General features: G+C 39.9%; 1 protein-coding gene across 4 annotated transcripts in view; it reads right to left on the bottom strand.

The window, feature by feature from the left end:
- The window catches only part of LOC100723292 (TRPM8 channel-associated factor 1), a 41,421-nt gene extending 24,051 nt beyond the window's left edge, over positions 1 to 17,370 (bottom strand). For 2 of the 4 annotated variants that reach the window (XM_005006091.4, XM_063250657.1), the window contains exon 1: positions 17,213 to 17,370. The gene's annotated coding sequence lies outside the window, so the exon portion shown is untranslated. Of the gene's footprint in view, positions 1 to 2,333; positions 2,522 to 4,322; positions 4,474 to 17,212 lie in introns of those variants that run through there. The other 2 variants (XM_005006092.4, XM_005006093.4) reach the window with 2 other exon arrangements.
- Positions 17,371 to 22,365: the final 4,995 nt, after the last annotated feature.

Here is a 22,365-nt window from a genome sequence, read left to right on the forward strand (position 1 = left end):
ACATGCTACCTCTGATTACATTGGGAAGGGAAGAGGTGAACAGTACTTTTCTTTATCCAAATCTGTAATCTCTGGAATTGCTATACATGGTATTATTACAATTTAATAGAAGTAATATATGTGCAATTAATAAGTTCATGTAAACAGAAGATAAACACATATTTATGTGTGTTTAATAGCCCAGTCAACTGATTCTATCTCACTGGCCCCAAACCAGTGTCTTTGTCATCTTCCATCAGGCTATGTGTTTGCATACCAGTGTAGTTAGTCTCATTCCCTGTAAAGGAATGATCAAGATGTGTCCTTGAACTCTGCAGTTGGTTCTGTTCCCACTTTAACCAGCTGAGAGTGACAAGACTTAACTTCTGAATCAAATGCTCCCTTTTGATGCCTGAATCCCTGTGTTTTCTAGCTTGGTGAACTCAGAGAGACACAACAGGGGAAAATGAATTTTTATTTTTCCTGTTAACCTCCCCATGGTTCCTGCTTTCTCTCCCCTGGACCTTATAATTAGGTACAAAGTCATCATCAAAAAGCAGAAGGTGCTCCAGGCAGGACCTGGAGCTAGGAAGAGAGTGGAGTTTATATTTCTACCACACAGCAGTGCCATAAGGCTGGAGGGAATTTCCCTGAAAGAAAGGTATATAGGAATGGCAGGGCCTTGTTGGATACCATACCACTGGCATCCTGTATTGTACCTTGATTTCAGACCTTGGAATGTAGAGTGTCTCAGGTCAGACAATACATTTTGCTCTTCAACTCCCCAAAAACATGAGCAGATCATCACTGGACAGACGACTGGGTGAGGGATATGAAGGTGTCTAAAAAAGTGTTTAATTCATACATGTACTAGAATACAATATCAACAGAAGTGAAATAACAAACAACTGTAAAACTTAAAATTGCATATATTTACCACTCAGCTTAAAAACAGCACCCTTCTCTGCCAATAAAGAAAATAACCTGAGTTATTTGTCGGAAACTGGATGCACTCTGAGACCATGATGTTAAGTGAAATAAATAAGAGACACAAACCTAAATATTGCATGGTTTCTCTTTATACAAGAAACCCAAAATACAAATACAGAGCAAAATACAGACAGATAATAGGAAGTAGCAAGATAAATCTGCAAATGGAAAGGGAATGAAGAGATAGAGGAGGGGAAAGAACAGGAGGACAAAAAATAATTAAGACGTGTTATGCACATGTACCACCTCCTCATGAGGAATTTGATCACCGTGTACTGCAAACATAGACCAATAGTAATACTACTAATAACAGTAATAGCCAGAGAATTAAGGAAGTCAAACTTTCTGCCTTACCATAAGTCTTTAATTTCTGAGCTCCCTCTGGGGCTCCTGCCATTCTCTGTCCTATTCTCACATTTTTCCCATTGGGTGACTTTCTGCAGCACCACAGAGTTGAGGAACTCTTGTTCAGGAATGGGAAGACCTGGGTGATTTTTATGTGTGTTGTTTGTGTTTTATTAAAGCCCAGCCTCGGTGTAGATGATGGCCCCATTGCCTCAGAGGGTTTCTGCCAAATGGACGAAGGGTGAGAAATGTTGTCCTAAACTCCTAGGGGCTGTCACCCATCAGCTGGCAACTGGTCCCCTCTGTCTTCCCTCCTCCCCTCCCAGCTCAAAGTCAGCGAGCGGGGCGGGGGCCAGGGGCTGTGACGTTTGCAGACTGAGAGGCGGGGGTGGCAGCCTGGGAGGAGGGGAGTGCAGCAGAAAAGCTCTGCGCGGCTGGCAGAGAACTGTCCAGGCCCCTGGGCATCAAGGGCTGGGTGAGATGGAATATGCAGACCACAGGTCTCTCCTCCAGCCTCACCCGGTCTCCGGGGAACGGTGCAAGCGACCCAGGGAATCTCAGTCCCGGAGTCCCTTTTTGCATAGATCAAAGGGCAGCAGGACAGAGCGATGCTCCATGCTCTGTCACCAGCTACCGGCAGCCCCTGAGCCAGCCCGGCCTCCTCCCGGGGTGCCGCGGTCTTCTCATCCCAGAAAGCTGCTTTTGGAAGTCAGGCCTGAGTGGAAGCACAAAGCACACCCTACACCAGCATCGCTGTCACAAAGCGGGGCGCAGGAGCTGCGCGGCACTCGGGAAGGAGCAGAGCAGGGCAGCCTGGAAAAATCGCTGGCCATTGCGCGAACACAAAACGCCCCAAGGCTGTCCAGGGTTGACCCAGGCCCGCAATCCCCCCCAGCCCCCCCCCCCCGCCGCCGCCTTCCGCAGCTGCAGCCATCCAGTCCCGCCACCTCCAACCCTTGGGCCCAGCTCATCAGCGCCGTCCGTCCTAGGCCACGAGAGCTTCGGAAGGGGCCACTCACCGAGTCACCTCGCAGTGTCCACCGGGGCTGCCAGGTGCTGGGGGGGGGGTGCAAGGCCCGGGGGCTGGGGCCTCCCTGCAGAGCTCCGACCCGGAGGGCGAGCCGAGAGCTAGGCAAGCAGGAGAACAGCCGAGAGCGAGGAAGGAGGGTTCCCGAGCAGTCTCCTCCTCCCCACTTCCTTCCTCCAGGGCAGGAGTGGGAACCCGAGGGGCGGCGCTTGGCAGGGGACAGCGCTTCTTTGTGTCGCCAGCCCTGGTGGCTCGGCACTGCAGAAGATTAGGGACGCTGGCGTTGCCTCCTTAGCAGTCTACAAGGCTGTTTTATTAAAGGCACAAATGTCTCCGATCCTGCCCATTAGTAGGAAATGGGCTGAATAAATTACCATAGAAACCATCCGTGCACTCAGCACTTTTTAGGAAAAGCTTAAATCTCACATAATGAGGCAACGCACCTCGAGGCATGGGCCATGGAAAAACACGGATTGTAGAAATTGTCGAATAGACTTTCGTTTATATAAAGAGACCCACATCTGTTTTATGCAGGGAGAAGGGAAGAATACATTTCTATCTGCTTATATTTAATCCAGGAACAAGGAGCGGCAAGTTTTTGTGTCACTCTTCATTGATTGCATTGTCTTTTGTAAGTTGAAAATAATAAATTTCCAACAAGCAATGGGTGGCTGAGATGTCTTATTCAGTGTAAAGGTGAAATCCCATTTCTTCCCTTTCGGTTGCTCCTCCCTCGAACTGCCTGTCCATTCTTTATAAGGTGACTTCACCGAGGTGACAGGTGTTCCCTTCTAGAATGTGAAACACACAGTAGTGTAATGGCGAGAATTCAGATTCTCACCAGATGGACTGGACCCAAAGTCACTAGCTGGCTGACCCTGGGCAAGTTACTTAATTCTGTAAAACAGGGGTGATAAAACTTACATCTGCATTTCGGATTTATTTAAGACTAAAAAGTAGATGGGTTAAGACTTGTTCTTAATGCCTGGCATCTAATACATGCCATAATAGAAATGCTTGGGTGCTTATTAAGTACAGCAAATATGCAAGTCACCCTAAGATTCAGTATTTCAAGTCTAGAAACATGCAAAACTTTCAGTCCTAATTTCGTCTCAGTCACGAGTCCTTTCTCATCTGCCTTTTACACTCCTCCCCCAGTCTGAAGATGATGAGCATCCATCAATCAGGCCCAGACAGCAGGCAGGCTCTGGCGCAGGGCTCTGGTAGAGCGACCCTCTGAGACATAAACCCACAGAACCTGGGTTCAGGATCGCACTAGGCAAAGCAGCCGAGAGATAGTGAGCCTCCCTTTACTTTCTGTTCCTTCTCTGGCCTTCAGGTTTCTCAGCTAAAGGACAGCTGGAGGTCTGCTCTGTAAGTCCCTGCACCATCGATCCAAAATGCCAGGATGAATAGCACCGCCAGCTAACTCATTATAATGACTTTCATGAAAATAATGTTGAAGTGCATATGAAAACGCATTCACAATGAGTACTTACAGGGCAAATAGATACATGTGAAGAAGACACGCCAACTTATCTTGAAGGATGCAGAGGGGGAGCGTGAGATTTGGTGCAAAAATGGATTCTATTTTTTAAAGGGAGAGACAGACACAGAGACACACAGAACGAGCTAACCAAAGCAAAGGTGGTAAAACATCGGCATCTGGTAAATTCTATTCATTTGCATAGATAACGGGGCAGAATGGAAAATGCTTTCTAGGGACTCTCCATGGCTAAGCCCCAGGAGAAGAGATTTAGCACGTAATAAATAAGAGTGACAGAGACAAGCAGGGACCCAGAGATGGGGAGACAAGAGGGAAGCCTCTAAGATTCAATGGGAAGGATACTAATCTCCTGGGCGCAAGCGTTTCAGGCCTAGAACCCGTAGCTGGGGGCGACAGTGCACCCCACCGGACCGCCCTAATTCAGTCGGTCGGCCTGGGCCTGCAGCTCAGGAACCATCTTTGGGCAAGACTCACCGTGCGTCCAGCGATTCCACACCTACACCAGGCTACTCTGGAGGGGGAAGGGAGTCCTCCGCTGAGGCAACCGGGAGGCGGGCCAGGTGGCCGGGGAATTTGGAGATGGGGGTGAAGAGCAGAGAGCCGGCTGCAGTGCAGACTGCGAAGAGGGGCGGCTCCCGCAGCTGATTGGTCGCTGCCGAGGAGGCGGGACTTCACTGGCGCCCCAGGACCCCAGCGCCCAAGCTTTGTCAGTTTCTACCCCCAGATCTGGCCCCAAAGCCCAGACGGAGCCCCCGACATTCACCTTGTGAGTACAGCAGAGCAATTTGTTTAAAAAACAAAACAAAAACGACTATTTAACAAGGAAGCAGTTTGATAATGTTGAAACTTGGTGCAAAACAGTACACAACTATTCTTAAGAAGGGGTTAAATCTCTATATATTGCTCAGGAATAATTAAGGGCTTTCCTTCTCTCAATATATATGAAGTAAACGTTTGTGCTACATTAAAATAGATTGTGTGTTTGTACAAAAAATTAGAAATCTTTTTATAAGCTTGCATAAACAAGGAAATTATATAGAAGCTATACGTTTAAGTACTAGAATTCATTGCTTCAGACAATTGGGTTACTCACAAGTATTTATGTATCACATAAGCGAATTACTTTTAAGTATTTTTCTTTATGTACGTCACTAACATTTCAATAGAAATGTGCATTATTTATAATATAAATAAATAAATAAATAAATAAATAAATAAATAAATAAATGTGATCAGCTAAAGAAACTGGACAAAACCCCTGGCTTCAACAGCTGACAGTGCTTCTGTATGCACATGATTTCTGCCAGTGTGTAGGATTCTAGAATTCGGTTCCTAGTCCTGATGGATGTTAATGAAGGGCGGGATCTGACATTTGCTTCTGTTTTTACTGCTGACTAGTCCTACCTTGAGTCTCACAGCTTAGTGAGCTTAATGGTAGACTCTAGAGAGAAGCTACAGGGTCTTCCCCAAATGCTTGAAGGAGCTTCTCCAACCCTCCACCCCTCATGCCCCTCTCTGCCCTTACTTTGCCAGTACCTAAAAAGAAAGAGACGCTCATCAAACTGACCATCGTAAAACCTTTTCCACTGCTGTAAAATAGGACTAAGCCTAGACCTCTGAGCAGAAGGTGAGTTCTGTGTTAATGGAAACAGAGTAAGACATCCTATATGACTTAAATTATTTTTTATTAGAACTCACCAAACTAGAAGAAGCAAGGGTCAAAAACTACCTTTTCTCAGTTTCCTATTTCTCCTAGGTCATAAGCAGGGGCCTCAGAAGATTCACCAGAGGGGTGGATGGAGAGATGAGTGTGGGATAAGAAGGAAGTGCGTAGGATCATTTTCTCTTTTCATTTATGTTTTTTTCCTTACGATTTTCTCCTGAAGTCGTTTCTTTTCTCTATCTCCCAATGTGATATCTCTTCAACAAAAGACATGCTCCACTTTCTTTCTCTGTCACAGATTCTACACTAGCTCAGTTTTAAGCTCCATATCCACTCTTATTTCTATTTCCCCTTGAATTTCTTCATGTCCAGTTTTCTGCCCAGAGTAACCTTGAGTAAGTCAGTAAAGGAAATAGCCATGAAACTCTGAAAGCATTGAAATGACTTTGTCAACATTAAGACCCATAAGTACTCTGCAATATGTGAATGAACAGTGTATTAAAAACTCATATTGCAAGTTATTTTGAAATTCTTTAAAAAGAAGAGCTGAATTCATACTTTGAGAAATTCCCTGGAGTATATATTTTCACTGAAAATTTATGCTCTTACTTTACAATTATGTAAATTTATGTTGACTGAAGCCTGAAAAATGACATACTAGCTACTTCTGGAGTTGGAGGGATGTTGATCAGTAATTTCTCTCTTAAGAAACTTTGTAGTTAAAAGATGTTAAAAGCATCATTTTGAAATTAAAAGTTGATCATTTGATAATAGCACTCTTAGATCTAGTCTCAATAGAAATGCATAGACATGTTCATTAAAAGACATGCAAGAGAATTCTTCAAAGTGGCAGCATTCACGATAGCCTAATTAGTTATCCAGATAATGCCCTTTCTGGTTCTTCATCCATAAGTCTACACAGGTCTCCATCATCATGTACCCCTAACACATTTGATTAAATTCCTACTTACACTGAATATTTCACAATGATGAGAATGATCCAATAGGGTAGAATTTCACTAACATGCTATAGCGGGGAAAAAAAATCAGAAACTAAGTATTACATTTTGTAGGAGTACAACTAGGTACATTTTATAAAGGTTAAATTAATCTTTGAGATTAAAAATAATATTTGCTTTGAGAAAAGCAGTGACTAGAACAAGAAGGCATGTTCTAGGCTATTGTTGCTGTTTTTTTTAATAACTTTAAGTAGTTGACCAAGGGTGTGTTGTGAAAATTCATAAAACTGTTTTATGATATATTGATGTATAAGCTTCATACAAATATTGTTAATAAAGTATTAAAATAATATTTTGATTTCAGAAATGTAATTGATTAGATGCCCTAAAACAAATTACTGGTGAAATAATACATACAAAATATTATAAATGCATCAATGGGACGATAGAACAGTGAGGATCTGCAAAGACAAAAACAAATTAAAACCAGGAAACATTGAAGAAAGCAGGCACAAAAGCCAGCTTTCCCTGTGGTATTTCTGCAAAATCCTGCAAAACATACGGGCAGTGAAACAATGGAATGAGGAGTCTAGGACAAGGCTCACATGAAAGGATGTAAGTCAAAAGAACACTTGTGCAAAAAGATCAAACACCAAAGGAGTACTGGGGAAGGGAATAGGTAAATAATAAATAAATTGTTCAACACATCTCACATGGAAGAAATCAAGGCAACATGCTTCTCTTAGCCCTGCTGGAGAGTGAAGGGGAAAATAATGCTGAGACTCAATAGGCAGTCATATCAGTTATCCTTTGGTTTGCAATCTGAATGCATATTACTTCTAGGTATTGAAAAACTCTAAGTGAATTTAATTTGAAATGGTTCCATTTTGGTAATGTTTCCACTAGGTAGAAGCAAATACAGTTGATTTCTGGGGGGAAAAAATCTTAATTTCAATGTGTTATGGCTTGTGTCTACATGCCCACCAAAGCCTCATGTGGCCATGGGCTTTTCAGAGGTGCCTAACTCTAGAGTTTGTGATTGGTTCATTGTCCAGAGCTGGGATATAGCCTTTGTAAAATGTAAGTGAGGAAAACAAGCTTGCTTCCCCTTTTGGCTATTGTTGCTTCTGGTATCACCCACTGCCATAAACTGTTGCCTCTTTGCTGTGTGTCACTCTACCTGGAGCCATTCGATTAGGGACTGAAACCTCCACAAACTAGGAGGTAAATAAACCTTTCCTTCTTTAATTTTAGGTGTCAGGTGTTTTGTCTTAGCAACAAGACAGCAAGACAGAAATTAACCAGAACAGAATGCAATCCGAAGGAATTTTTACCAAAAAATTCCTACATGAAAGCAGCAGCTCATAATGATAATCACAAACATCACATAATACTCAAGGAAACAAAATTTTGAGTTGAATGACAGCCATTGCAAATGAAAGTTTCCAGAAACAGGCAGAGTTCAGATAACAGAATTCTTTGGTACAGAATGCAAAATGACCATGTTGTTTAAAAGTTTGAAAGATAAAAGAGAAACTTGGAAACTTGAACAGAAAATGAGTTAAGTATATTTACATAGTACTCAAATAGAAATAGAAAGATACAATAATAATAGAAATAGAATAGTTCAAAATAAAAAGTTATTGATGACAGTAGAGGAAATTATTCATAATTAGTCTATAATCTAAAAATATGTAAAGTATGAGTCAGAAGATGTCATGGTTACAGCAAGAGATAACGTATGTCTAGGTCTGCTCTTATCTCTAAATGGATATAGGGAATAAATTATAAAAGTCATTGCTGGAAAAAATGTTTATTGCAAATATTCCCAAGTTCTTGAAAAACTCCAGTCTTCAGATGCAGGAAGCCTAACAAATTCAAAGAAGATAAACTTAAAAAATAATTATTTAAGTATATCGGAGTGAATTCAGTTAACAGAAGATACTAAAGTAGACTGAAGGGCAAGAAATAGAAGGCATTCATGGTGGGGGGCGGGGAAGAGCACTTACAATTACCTGATGGCTAAACTCCCCACTGCCCCTTCAGCAGACCAAAAAAAAAAGAAAAGAAAAAAAGAAAAAAAAAGGGAAGATAATATTTTTCAACTTATTGTAAGAAAATAAGCCATCTAGAATTTTATATCTAGCATACTTCCTTCTATGGCTCTTAAGAAATGTCACATTAAAAGCAACAGATTTAAGAATTTATTTTCAAAACACCCATATTAAAGAAAATTCTAAAGAATGTATGTTAAGAAAAATGAACATGATCTGAGAAAATTAATCTGAAATGTAAGACAGTGGTGAGAGACTTCCCGTTCTGCACTTAATCTGTTTGGAACAGCTCTGCCCCTGAGAACAGGAATGAATGCGGACAAAATACAGGAGGCAACTGAAGAATCTAAAGAATAAACAGCTGAAGGCCTTTGGAACAGGCTGAAGGAGGCACCGTCTTTGTGAGAAAGAAAACTCAAGACCCGGGCTCTGTATTAACCATTGCATTTCCTTTTAGATATTTTCCATTCATAATGCGGAGTAACTGAGACCAAACAGAAAATGTCAGCATTACTGGTGCAAGGCTACTAAACCAACAGAAGCTCCGAAGGGAAACTTTAAATCATGAAGGAACCTCAGAGAATTGAATCTAAAAATCTGCATAATTCCCCTGATGTCACTGGGTGACTCCTATGCTATAGGCAAGGAAAGATTCCAACAAATCTTGCAGAAAATACCCTAATACCCAAAGGCTAAACAATAAAGCATTCATCTCGGTAACTGTATTGGTGTGAAAATAAAATGGTAGAATCCGAACCTCAAGAAAGAAAAAAGCTTTTATACAAATGCTGTAATTTCAGTAGACACATAAAAATTCAAGGCATATAAAATCACACTTTAATTATAAGGATTATGTTCTCAGGAAAAGATCACCCCTGAAGTGGGTAGTTCTAATGAACCCTAAAACTAACCTTGATAGTATGAAAGCTGTCTGCTGGTGTTGTGTCTGCACCCACATTCTCAGTTCTCTTGAGAGAAAATGATGCTGCCAGAACTTTTAAAATCTTTCACCCACAATAATCTACATTCCGTCAAAAAAGATAGGTTAAACAGCAGGGTAAGTTATCAAAAGCTCAAGATAAACAATAGATAATATTAATAGAGTCACAAGTGGGTTTGACATTTGAGCTGCTAGACAAGCAACTTAAAATCACTGCAGTTAATATGTCCAAAACAAACAATCACAAGGCTGGAGAAGTTCAGTATAGAATTAAAATTCATAAACTTGTAAGGTAAAATGGAAATTTTAAAAATGAAAAATAATAATTAAAATTAGTAATCTAAGAGATGACATTAATACTAAACTACACAGAGGACCAAAGAATAGATGAACTGTAACAAAGGTCAGTAGAATATATCCAAAAATCACACAGAAAGAAGAAAAGATGATGATGGATGTAGAGACTAAATGATGAAAGAGCATAATAGACTTTAGGGAAAAGTTGTGGTGTTAGTATGAGTACTGGGGGAAAAGAGAAAGAAAATGAAAGAAGCAATATGTTAAAAACTAATGAGTGTGAATTATGTACAAAAGGAATGAAATGAAAAATATTAAGTTCCAAATTGAGAAAATTCTATATTCCCTAAACAGAATAAACATAAACAAATCGGTACACAAGAGGTTTCACAGTCACACTGCTGAAAATCAGATTCATGGGCAATCTGAAAAGCGGCCAGAGATAAAGTATACTTTCATTCAAAGAGACAAAAATACAGCTGACTTTTCAAAAGAAGTGATGAAAACAAGAACATAATGTAACTTCTAAAAATAAGAAAGATAAAATCTGCCAATTAGACTCTTATGTACAGCAAAAATATCCCCCCAAAATGAAGGCAAAATAAAATTAATTTCAGAGCCTTACTTGTGACTAGCAAAATAGTGTATCCAAACTGCTAAAAAGAATCCTTCAAGATGAGGGAAAATCATTCCCGGCAAGAGCATATTACTGTAGGGAGAACCAGAGAACACTAGAAACAAAGTAAAAAATGCACAAACACAGTAAGTATTAGCTATTTAAATCCACAAATATAATGTCTCCTGGGATATAAAACATATACAAAATGTACATCAGTAGCATAGCTAGAAATAGGGTTAATAGGGGTAAATTATTTTAAAGTTTTGCATTGTTTTAGAATTTGTAAATAATTTATGGTAGACTGCAATAAGCCAGTGAGATAAACTATAATATCTGTGGTAACTAGTAAAAGTTATAAAAAATTTTATAACACAAAAAATAAAAATAAAATGATTTGAAATTGAGTAAGAAAAAAGAACAGATAAAACAATGAGAAAAAAACCCACCACAAAACAGTAGGTGTAAACCTGAAAGTTATGGATTATACCTTTATATCCCTCTGAAATTCACATGTTGAAATCCTATCCCCCGTGGAAATGGTATTTAGAATTGGATCCTATGGGAGTCATTTAGGTTTGGATTTGGGTCATTAGCATTGATTCCATGATTCTCCTAATATCTTTACAAAATGAAAGAGGGATTAAAATTCTTTCTCATGAGCATGTGGAAATACAGTGAGAAAATGGCTTCCTGGACACAGGATCTGTTGCCATCTTTATTTTGGACCTTCTGGCCTCCAGAACCATAAGAAATCAATGTCTCTTGCTTGGGTTACCCAGTTTGTGGCATTTTTGTTACAGCACCCCAAACTAAGACGCAATCTGATCAATAAACTTTTTCAATGTACATTGATTTTTAAAATCACTCTAGAAGAAAAACGTATTTAAAAGAGTAATATTTTAAATGAATAAATTGCCAAAATTAAAACAAATAAGCAGAAATATGACTAAATAGAAATTGAAAGTTGGTTAAGGTTAATTAAAGGTCCCCTGAAAATTCATGGCATTTAAAGGGTTATTGCTTAGAGTGGTGCTATTGGAAAACTGGAATCTTTACGTGAAGCCTTGTGTGAGGGCTTTGCTTATTGGGGGATCTGCTGATTAAGAGGACACTCTGTCCTCTTTCTCCCTTTTTTATCCTTGCCCTGATGTGAAAAACTTTGCTTTGCTACACACCACTGATGTGGTGCTTCACCTCGGCACATAAACAACAGGTCCAACTGATAATGGACTCAAATTTCCCTAACTATGAATCAAAATAAACTCTTTTATAAGTGGATTATCTCAGTCAGCATTATGATGACAGAAAGCTGATTGGGCACAAAAGGAAAAAATGGGAAAAGACATCATTACGAAATTAACCATAAGAAAGTTTGTGAGGCTGTATTTGCAGCAGGCAAAGCGAACATTACTGCAGTGAGCCCTACAACATAGAGATAAAAAGAGTTTTTCACAGTAATAAAAGATTAACTCCACAGAGCAACTTGACCATTCTAAATTGCAATCTTAATAATATAAATTCACAATTTATAAAACACAGTTAATAGTAATAATAAGTGGGAGTATGAATCCGTAAGCATAGTTAAAGATTGAAATATATCCTTTTCAATAATTTGACCAAAGAAGTGCCAAAAAATCAGTAGAGATATATAAGATCTGAAAAACATACTTATCACACCTTACCTGATCAGCATATATGATAATCTGTACTACTGATAACAGAATACAGATGATTTCCAGTGAAGCTCAAATATTTTTCTAAAGAGACCACTTGTTTTAGATAAAGCAATTCTTAAGAAACTCAAAAGCATAGAGAATATAACCTCTGATAATAATGGGATAAAAGTAGGTATCAATAGTAACAATTTAGAAGGTTTCAGATTAAAAATTAATGAAGATGTTTCTAAATAAGAGAAGTCATAATAGAAACTAGAAAAAATGTTTAACAATAATTAAAAGATAATATCAAAATTTGTGGGAGGCAGTAAAATCAATTACTGGGACAAATTGTAGCTGTGAATTTTTGTTAGTAAGTGGGGAAATGCTGAAAGTAAAGTATCTAAGTTTCTGTCTTAAGGTATAAGAAAAGAACAACAAATTAAAACAAAGAAACTAAATGACAGGATATAATAAACCAGCAAGCAAAAATCAAAACTCAAAAATATTTTAAAATTCAAAACCACAAAGCTTTAATGAGCCAAAGTAAAAGTGATCAATAAAGAGGAAAAGGGAAAAGAAAGGGAAGAAAGGAAGAAGGGGGAGAGAAACAGAGAGAGAGAGAGAGAGAGAGAGAGAGAGAGAGCAACAGAAACAGAGACACAAGGATAGAGACAGACACAGAGACTATTAAATATAAAAATGTGATATTTATGACAGTCCCAGAGGACATAAAACAGATAATAAAGTAGTGTTATGAATAACCAACCATATGCCAATAATCTGATAAATTTAAGTAGATTTTCAAATTCGTATACAACTTATCCAAAATAGCAAAAAGAAAGAATATATGAATAATCTTATCTGTTAAGGAATTTAAAGCAAATTTTAAAAAATTGTCTAATAAAGATGTAGACACAGAAGTATTTCTATGATAAACTTCCCTAAACAGTTGAAAAACTTTAATATACATATTATAAAAATTCTTTTAAAGAAACATTTCTTAGCATAACTTTAATCAAAAAGCCTGATAAGTACATTGCAAACTAGAGATTAATATCATTCAATAAACATATAAAAAATCTTAAATGAAGTCTAAAACATACGTATGTATGATTAGCTATTTTACAATATAGTAACTAATGTAATATTGCAGTGTCCAGTGCCTTTTCAGTAAATAACACTTAATTGATTAGATATCTGTATAAAAATTTAATCCTGGCCCACATTACCTGACACACAAAAAAATAATTTGAGATGAATTATAAACTTAAATGTGAATGACAAAACAAGCACAGGATAAATACTTTTTTGATCAAAGGATAAGGCAAAATTTTCTTAAATAGGACTCAGTGCTAATTGTCTAGATTTATTTATGACAATTAGGTATTATGAAACTTACATTAAGAAGTTCTTTCTATTAGGACATACGATTTCCAAAGTGGAAAGGCATCCACAGATTAGAAGAGAATATTATACTTGAAACTCATCAACAAAAACAGCAAAGGACGTATGTACATATTCAGAACATATTTAAAAATTTTTGGAAAATTAAGTAGACAAAGCTCCCAATAATTTTCCTCAGATGAACAAAAACCATGAACATTTCATAAAAGATGAAATTCAAATGGTCATGAGAATATGAATATATAATTAACATGATCAGTCAACCAGATTAAAGCACATTAAAACCACACTAAGATGTCTATAGCCATCTAGTTGACTAAAATTAATTGTAGTAACAACACAAAACAGTGAACAGGTTTAGGAGCTACTACAACATACATACATGTCTGAAGGGAGATAAACTACGACCATTATTTTGCAAAATTGTTTGAAATTATTTATGCTGATTAGATGTGTGTTCTGTAGAATATATTTCCTGCAATCAAATCATTTTTATTTGTAATAGCCAAAGAAAAAGTTATAAAATGATGTCCATCAATAGAATAGATCAATAATTTGTGATGGATTTACCCAACATGTTACTACTACAAAAAAAGGAAAAAAGAGGAAAGTACTGCTATGCTACTGTAAGAATGAATTGCATAGAATTGAAGTTACATTTAACAAACCAAACACAAAGAATAGTTAATTCTGGGTCAATTAATGGGAAGACTGGGATTGTACCAATATCTGATGACTTTGAGAATGGAAATTGGAATTATGAAAGGGGTCATTTAAGCTGCAGGAAATAATCTATATCCTGACCTCACTCTATATACATGAAATTTATTGATCTGGACACTTAAGAAAGTGAACTTTATTATAAGTAAGGTATATCTAAAAGAAAGATCTATGAGCAACTAAATTGGTAAATATGTTGGAAAATGAAGCACTGATATTATCCAGTAATAAAAATAAACATCTGACATTTGTGGCCAGATTCTTCAATTCTAATTCTAAGAATTAGAATTGAAGTACTGACAACCAATGTTGCTTAATTTAAATACGCTTGGTGTATTATAAAAAGAACTAAATATTCTAAAAACTGAGAATCCCATGAATGTGTAGTAGAACTAGAATTTTCCTGAAACATTAGACTCAGACAATCTAACTTCCAAGTAAGAGGAAGAAGAAATGAGGAAATGAAAGAAAAGGAAAAAAATAAGGGAAAGGAATGAAGAGACAAAAAAATTTAAGGAAAATAATATAATGCTAGAGCAAGCAATTCCATTAATGGTTACAATAAAGGTAAATGGATTAAATTATTTGGTGAGAAGTTATAAATTATTGAAATATATTTTTAATTGAGAATATTTTTAAAAAAGTTAAATTTACTACATGTGTATTTAAGGCAAAGATTTGGAAACATATAAAGGTAACAATAGCTGTATTAGTTTTTGTCTTGTGTGTATGAAGTTCTGGCATTGACCCTGTGTAGAGTGAACACATGTATTAGTATAGATTTACCAAAAATGATCCCATATGAAAATTTGAAAAGTTTTATAATCATTGAAGTAACTGAGCCAAAAAGTTAAAAATCTCTCAAATCCAGAGGATTTTCTAGATGATTTGAAGAAATATTCAAAGACCAGATTATTCCAATCTTGCAAAAATGCTTCCATAAAATACCAAAGTATATGACTCATTAATTTATGATACCAATATTAGATAAGAATAATACAGAAATTTTTTTTCAGAAAATGATAATTATAGACCAGTATCAATTCACAGTTAAATGCATACATATTTGTCTCTGTATCTATATGTACATGAAAAGTTACCACATATATACCAATGGAATCTTATTCCATCAGACTGACTAACAATGAAATTTGGTAAGACCAACTTATAACAAGTAAGTGGAGCAACAAGAATGCTCATTCCTTGCTGGAGACAGTATAAATGAGCTCCACATTTTTGAAGTAGCTTGGAAATGAACTGACAAAGTTTAATATGTGCAAATTACGTAACCCAGCAATTTTAAACCAAGATGTATTCTCCAGGGAAACTTCTGCACACATGTACAAGCATGTTAGAGAATAATGTATCCTGATGTGTCCTTGGTAGTAGGGACGCTTTCAAACGCCCCTTAGTAGTCCTCACATCCATGTGTTTATGTCCTTGGGAAATTCTCTCCCTTACAGTGTAGGCTGGACCTAATGCTTCCCTTCTAGTGAATAGAAAATGGCAAAAATGACAGATTGTCGCTTCTGAGATTAGGTCACAAGAAGAATCTGTAGTCACAGACTTCACGTTCTATCTGGGAGCCTTCACCGTGGAGAAGCAAGCTGCCATGTGTGGCCAATTTCATACAGAAGTCCAGCTGACAAAGAACTGTTGTGTTCAGCCCAAGTGGAGGCCAGCAGCTCCTACCCTAGAGAGGAAGGGCCCCAGCCAGGGCCTTGATCCCCCACTAGGTGCTTGTGACAGAGCTGGATTTAGAGACCCCACCCCCCTTGCATTCCTGATCCGCAGAAACAGAGATAACAGCAAGACATGGAATTTTCTTTTGTTTGCTTTGGGTTCTTTTGGCTTTAAACTGCTGGTGTTGGAAGCAATTTGTCACATATTTGTCCATCTCCCTGGATAACATAAATGCCCACGAGCATTGGAATGGAAAAAATATATTAAATTATAAACAACGAAAATTAAAGAAGCAACAAATCTCCAAAGTTTAAGAATATGTACAGGATGACATACATTAGTATGAATGTAAAAAAGTAAAATCAACACATGCAAACACATGCAGATGACACAAGTGTAAAAAAAAAGCAAGGGAATGATCATGGTAAGAATTTTGACTTCCTGTCCTGGGGAAGGAAAAAGAGTGATTCACTTTTCCCCATTTTGTCTTGTAAGGTATTGCAATGACCTGTTTCTTGACCTACAAGACGGTCAAGCATTTTTTTCACTATCTTTAAGTCTGTTCCTCGGTGTTGTATATTCTTTTTATTTGTGAAGTTTTAAAAAACAAAACCAGGTAAAAAGAAAGCACAGTATTGAAATGTAATCAATCAATTAATACCTATTTTGGAAGATGAAAGGACGGCCAGATAGCTGGTCAAGATGGAGACACTGTTGTCTAGTTAAGACCTGCACTTCTTCCTAGCTTCCCTGAGTATCCAGTTGGACAAAGATCCTTTTTCTCCTGTGCTATATTTAAGGCCTTCTCCTTCCCCTGCAGGTTGGGCCCACTCTGAAGCCTTCTCCTGGTGTTTGTCTCACACCGCCCACCTCCCTGCTCTTCTCAGAAGCGGTTACAGATCACAGCGCCTTGGACAGCACTCATGAGACTGGGCTGTTACCAGGGGTGGGTGGGTGGGGCTACCCCTTTAGAAGAATTCAATCCCGAATCTCAGGCAGGTGAGAAAGCCTCATCCCACCTTCACCTTTGATGGATCCCAATAACTCTCTGCCCAGTGCAAGCCAAATAACAAGAAGTTAGGGGGTCCTATGCCTCCAGCCAAGCAGGGGCTATAACGCAATGGAGGTTGCAGCTGCAGAGGTGAAACAGAGAAGCAACAGAAGGATTGACAGAGGGAGGGCGGCGCCCCCACAAGAACATCTCTTCTATCCCAGGGCGCACTCCGAGTCCCCCATCCGCCCTGCTCCCTCCGCACCACCTCCGCGCACCTGGACACCGCCCTCCACCCCGCCCCCCGCACTGTGGCCTCCTTCACCGTCACCGCAGGCCTTTTCTGGTCCAGACATCATCCTTGGTCACCACTCACCCTTTGGTCCGCTATTGCCCGCAGCGCGCGAGTCGGAGCAGACAGGACTAGGGAGGAGCAGCAGCGGTCCCCAAGGGGAAGGAGCTTCTCTGCGGAGGACTGGGCGGTGGACCAGACGCCCGGGACCTGGAAAGTCGCAGGCTGCAGGGAGGACGAGGAGGGGGCGGTGCCCGCGAGCTGATTGGCCCTAGCGGAGTGGGCGGGACAGAGGCCCGGCTTTGTGTCAATTCCTACCCCAGATGCAGCCCCAAACCCGGGGTGAAGACCCAGGCGCCTGCTCTAGTTAATACAAGGAAAGTACTTAAGGCAGATGCAGCGATTTGTTTACAAAACAAAACAAAACAGGAAAGCCCCTAAGACTATGAACAAATTGGATTTCCATCAATAATGACAGCTCCTTGCATAAAACACAATTGTTAGCGATGAATTAAATCTGTGGGTCTTAGTTATTTTTTATCAAAAATCTACTTGCAGTAAAATAGAATATGTAATCATGTTATTAAAAATATTATACATGTGCTGTATAAGGGACATAAGGACAAGACTGAAGTTAACTACTGACTGGACTGAGGTAGTGTGTGCGTTGTTTTGTAAAGGTAAGGCGCTAGGTGTTGGTGGTAAAAAGCCTGGACTTTGAAGCTGCCTCTTTCTCTGTTTACAAATTGGAGAATGTGATTTTCCTGTGGCCACTTTTAACCCATTACCACACACTGAGTGTTTCTATCTTAGAGTTCTCTGGGCAGAGCCCCCCATGGGTCTCACTTGGCTCTTATGGAGAGGCAGACACAGCTGTGTGGTTTTGGGAGAGGAGAATTATTTTCCCATTCTTTTCCAACTGCCAAAGACTGGCCCCAGTCTCCAGTTTAGGGCTCTTTTTTCACCGTCAAATCCTGCAACTTCTGCTTCTGTGGTAACAACTTCTTGGCTCTTCCTGCCTATCTCTGTCACTTGGAAGGATCTTTGGTTCTCTAGATCATCCAGAACAATGTCTCCTGTCATGCTCTATTGATTAGCAGTGAATTCCATGGTGCCCTGGACTCTGCCTGGACAGTTGGCATTGGATTTTCTCAGGTTCTGGAATTGGGACTTGCTTATCTTCACGGGGTCATTTTTCTTGCCTAGTTCTATCTCAGGATTTCACCTCTCACACCGGAGCTAGGTCTCAGCACTGTGAAGACAGTCAAATGAGTGAATACACGGAAAGTACTTAAGGCAGATGCTGTGAGCAGCTCATTCCAGAACTCTTCTTTGATTCTTTGCAGCACACAGTTACCGGTGACCTCACTCTGTATCAGATCTTTCCTCTGCATGGTCCTTTATCTGTCTTCAAGCCAACAGGCCTCCTAGCCTCATGGCCTCCTTTCCCATTCATTTCTCTTAGGTTTCTCTGTTCATTTACTCTCTTCTGTATCCTTTGTATCTGTCCCCCAGATAATTCAGCAACTCACAGGTAGCGAGAATTGTAGGTAGAGAACATTATCAATAGAACACTTGTTCAGTTTTTTTTTTTCTTTTTTTGCTGTCACTAACCACTTATGAGCACACTGCTTTTCAGAATTGGAATTGTAACAGAAAGAACTCCCCAACTCCCCAGGGGGACTGTCAGCACTAGGCCTGGAATCTGGCACAGGCTTCTGTCTCTGCTCCTTCCTTCCCAGGCTCAGAGCCAAGGGTCTGGAGCCTGTGAGGTCAGAGGATGGAGGGGCTGGATAAGGGAGCTGGGCTGGGGGTGGAAGCCAGAGAGGAGGGGAATGGAGGAAAAGCATAACTGAGTTGCATCAAACTTAGCTGGCACTTGTGGGGGTGTTGAGCAGGGGAGGCTTGCCTGCAGAGCTGGCCCTGTCTCCTTGCAAGCCCGGACACACACACACACACACACACACACACACACACACACACACGGTGGCTGGCTGGAAGCCTCTTGGTGATGTCAGAGATTTGGGGCTGAAAGAGTCTTAGCATCTGCTAATTTTCAAGATCTTACTCCATCTGCATTTGGAAGAATCTTTTCTGTTGCTTGTATTTCCTGTTATCTTCTCCATTAGAGGGGAGATTAGATATTTAAGCTCCCAAATTCAGTGACTAACTGAACAGCAAAATAATACCAACTAAAGATGGGGTGCTGTGTATCTGGGGAAAGAGGCAACAGCAGGCCTCCTGCTAGCTGTCAGCATCTGAGGGGAGGAGAAGGAGGGCAAGAGAGAAACGTGGCTGTCTTGGCAGAGAGAATGAGACAGCTCAGCTGCAAAGAATGCTGGTCTATTGCAAATGGTTTGCAATCCCAGAACACCCACCTACTGCCTCAGGTCTCCTCCAGTGCCCCAGTGACCATGCAAGCACACCTAATGCCAAACACTTCAAATACCGCCTGGCCTTTCACCACTATGGTCAGATACTAGTCTTCTTCTGTGTGGGTGGATAGCTGGTATACATTCCCTAAAGCCTCTGAGAAGTACACTGCTCTGTTTGCTCTCCAGTCTCAGGTCAGACTGGCAGGATGCCAGATTTACAGGGAATTAAGTAGAGGACATCTTGGAGTGTTATGTCTAACACTCTAAAGGGAATGGTAGGAAGGGGATCACACGGTCCCTCTGATCTCTGCATACTTGCTTATGTTGATTTACTGAAAGCAGAGTTCACCTAAAATAGAAGTCACACAACCCTCGCCCACAGTTTGGACTTGGTGGTCAGAGTTGTGCTTAGGAAGTCTGAAATCTTGTACCTCCACACACAGCTAACATCAGGAGGTTTTAAAATCAGGAGGATTTTATGATAGGGACCCAGAAAACCAGCTACTGTTGAATAATCTGAAAGCATAACATCAGAGTGATGATGTTCTCATGGCACAACAACCCAAGGGTCCTTTTGGAAGCATTTTATGTTTGTCACATTCTGCACAACCTCCTGACAGCCACAGCAGGTCCCCTCTCTGACCTTTGAAAGCACTGGGATTTATAATCACCTCCAAGATGTTTCACTGCGTGAGACTTGCTGAGCCAGCAAAAGGGAATTCCTGTGGGGTGGTGAAAGTTGGAAAAGTTAATGTGGTGTCAGGAGGGTACCTGTTAGGCTTTTGGAAACTCCTAGAAGTTTTAACAATGAGACACCCACGTGACTCCTCTGGGTCACCATTAGCGATCCTCTAATAGGGACTCCTACCTGTCTTTAATTGTAGGAATAGCATAGAAGAACCAGCTGCTTAATTGGAACTCCCATGATATACGAATTTAATGACTTCCTCCTGGTGGTACACAAGAGCCCAGTATTGTTGCTACACAGCAGTGATGCTTGGTGCTGTTTGAGTAAGGCTGTGTGCTTTTCAGGGGTCAATTTCATCTGCTTATTGTGAAGACTAATTTAATGTATCAACTCAACTAGGCCATGTATTGCCAAGGTATTTGTTCAGAATTTGTCTGGCTGTTTCTCTGAGAAGCATTTTGGATGAGAAGAGCTTATGCTCCCTGATGAAGGGCTGGGTAGAACAAAATGGCAGGCCTGGGCTGGGCGGGTAGCTCAGTGATAGAATGCTTCTCTAGCATTTGTGAAGCTCTGGGTTTCATTGCCAGCACAATAAAAACTCAAAATCAGTCAATGCAAAGGAAAAGAGACAGAGAGACGACTTCCATCCAGCTATTTTGTGTATCTTCAGTTTGGACTTTCAGTATGCTTCCCTTTGATTATTAATAGGTTGCACCTTTCATGATTTATACCTAAATGTCTCCCAGAAATCGCACGTGTTTAAAGGGGGTGCTTTTGGAAGTTGAATGAACCATAAGGATGGTGTACATAGCAGTGGATTGGTCCACTGATCTCTTGATAGCTGCCTGTGTTGTTAGGAGGTGGGGGCTTGATCAGAAGAGGTGTGTTTCTGGGGGTGTGGCCTGGAAGGGCATATTTTTGCACCCTGTTTCTCTCTTTCTCTCTGTCTTTGTCTGTCTGTCTCCTCTCTTTCTCTTTTTCTCTCTTTTCTGTCCACCATTAGGTGAGCAGTTTTCCTCCACCGGGTCCTTCCACCATGCTTTTTCTGCCTCCCAGCCAGTCAGCCATGGACTGAATCCCCTAAAACAGCCAACACAAGCCATTCATCTTGTAATGTGTGGGTACCCAGTATCCTGCACCAGGATGGGAAAGCTTGTAGGAGAAGCCCAGTGGTAATACTGAGCTCTTTTTTCTATCAGATGTATTCCATTACTAATCATGCCCATCCTCATTATTTGATTAAAGTGGTTTCTATTAGGCAGCTGGCAAGAGTCATTTCTTTAGCCAAAATTTCTCTTTAGCTCTTCAGTTCTGCAGTTCTGCTATGTAATACTATTTTAATTATCTGCATCCAACCTTACAACACCATAAACTCACTTTATCCAAATGTAGTGGTGATGACATCACTAAGTCCACACATCTGCCATTTTTTCTTGCATAATTTTGTGTCGTATCATTTGTTATTTGTTTACTGGAGCATTTCTATATTCCTTTTTATCCATTCATACACAGGATCATTTGTTCTTTATCTATTGCAGGAGTACCACACCATTGTTTTTCAATACTCATCTTTGACACATTCATTAATGTGCAGAAAGCTTATTTCTTTGGGTTTGTTCAAACCTTCATGTGAAGAGTAACAACAGAAACCTTTATTTGCTAAATCAAAACAGTATCATATATGATAGGATTATTTCCAAAAGATGAAAAATATTTCCAAAAGATGAGAAGTATAAAACAAAAGAGGCCTTTATTCTGAGAACACGGAGAGAGATGACTGGCATGCCAGCCGCTGAAGTCTGGCTATCTCTCTCTCAGACACGTGGCATGGGGGAATATAAGTAGACTAAGCTTAGGGCAGTGCCCTAAGGCTATTAGAGATGCACAGGTATTTCATTGGCACACGTTTTGTGCCAGGGGAAGAATCCAAGGGATGGGGGTGGTATAGAGTTACAGGTAAATCTCTAAGGGCGGGGGAGACAGGAGCTCTCTGATTCTGGCTGAGGTCTTTTTCTTGGCTACAATGTCCGGTCTGGGCCAACAACCCTTTCATATCCTGTCTTATGATTATTATGAAAAGGGGTGAAGATTTCTCTCTTTAACTACTTCTTGCTGGCAGGAGGTGCTGTACTGGAGCCTAAGGGAGTCGATGGGATGATGGTTGATGCCCAGGT

The sequence above is a fragment of the Cavia porcellus genome, unplaced genomic scaffold, assembly GCF_034190915.1.
Source record: "Cavia porcellus strain 051 isolate PalLab524CR breed Dunkin Hartley unplaced genomic scaffold, mCavPor4.1 scaffold_6, whole genome shotgun sequence".
Taxonomy (NCBI): domain Eukaryota; kingdom Metazoa; phylum Chordata; class Mammalia; order Rodentia; family Caviidae; genus Cavia; species Cavia porcellus.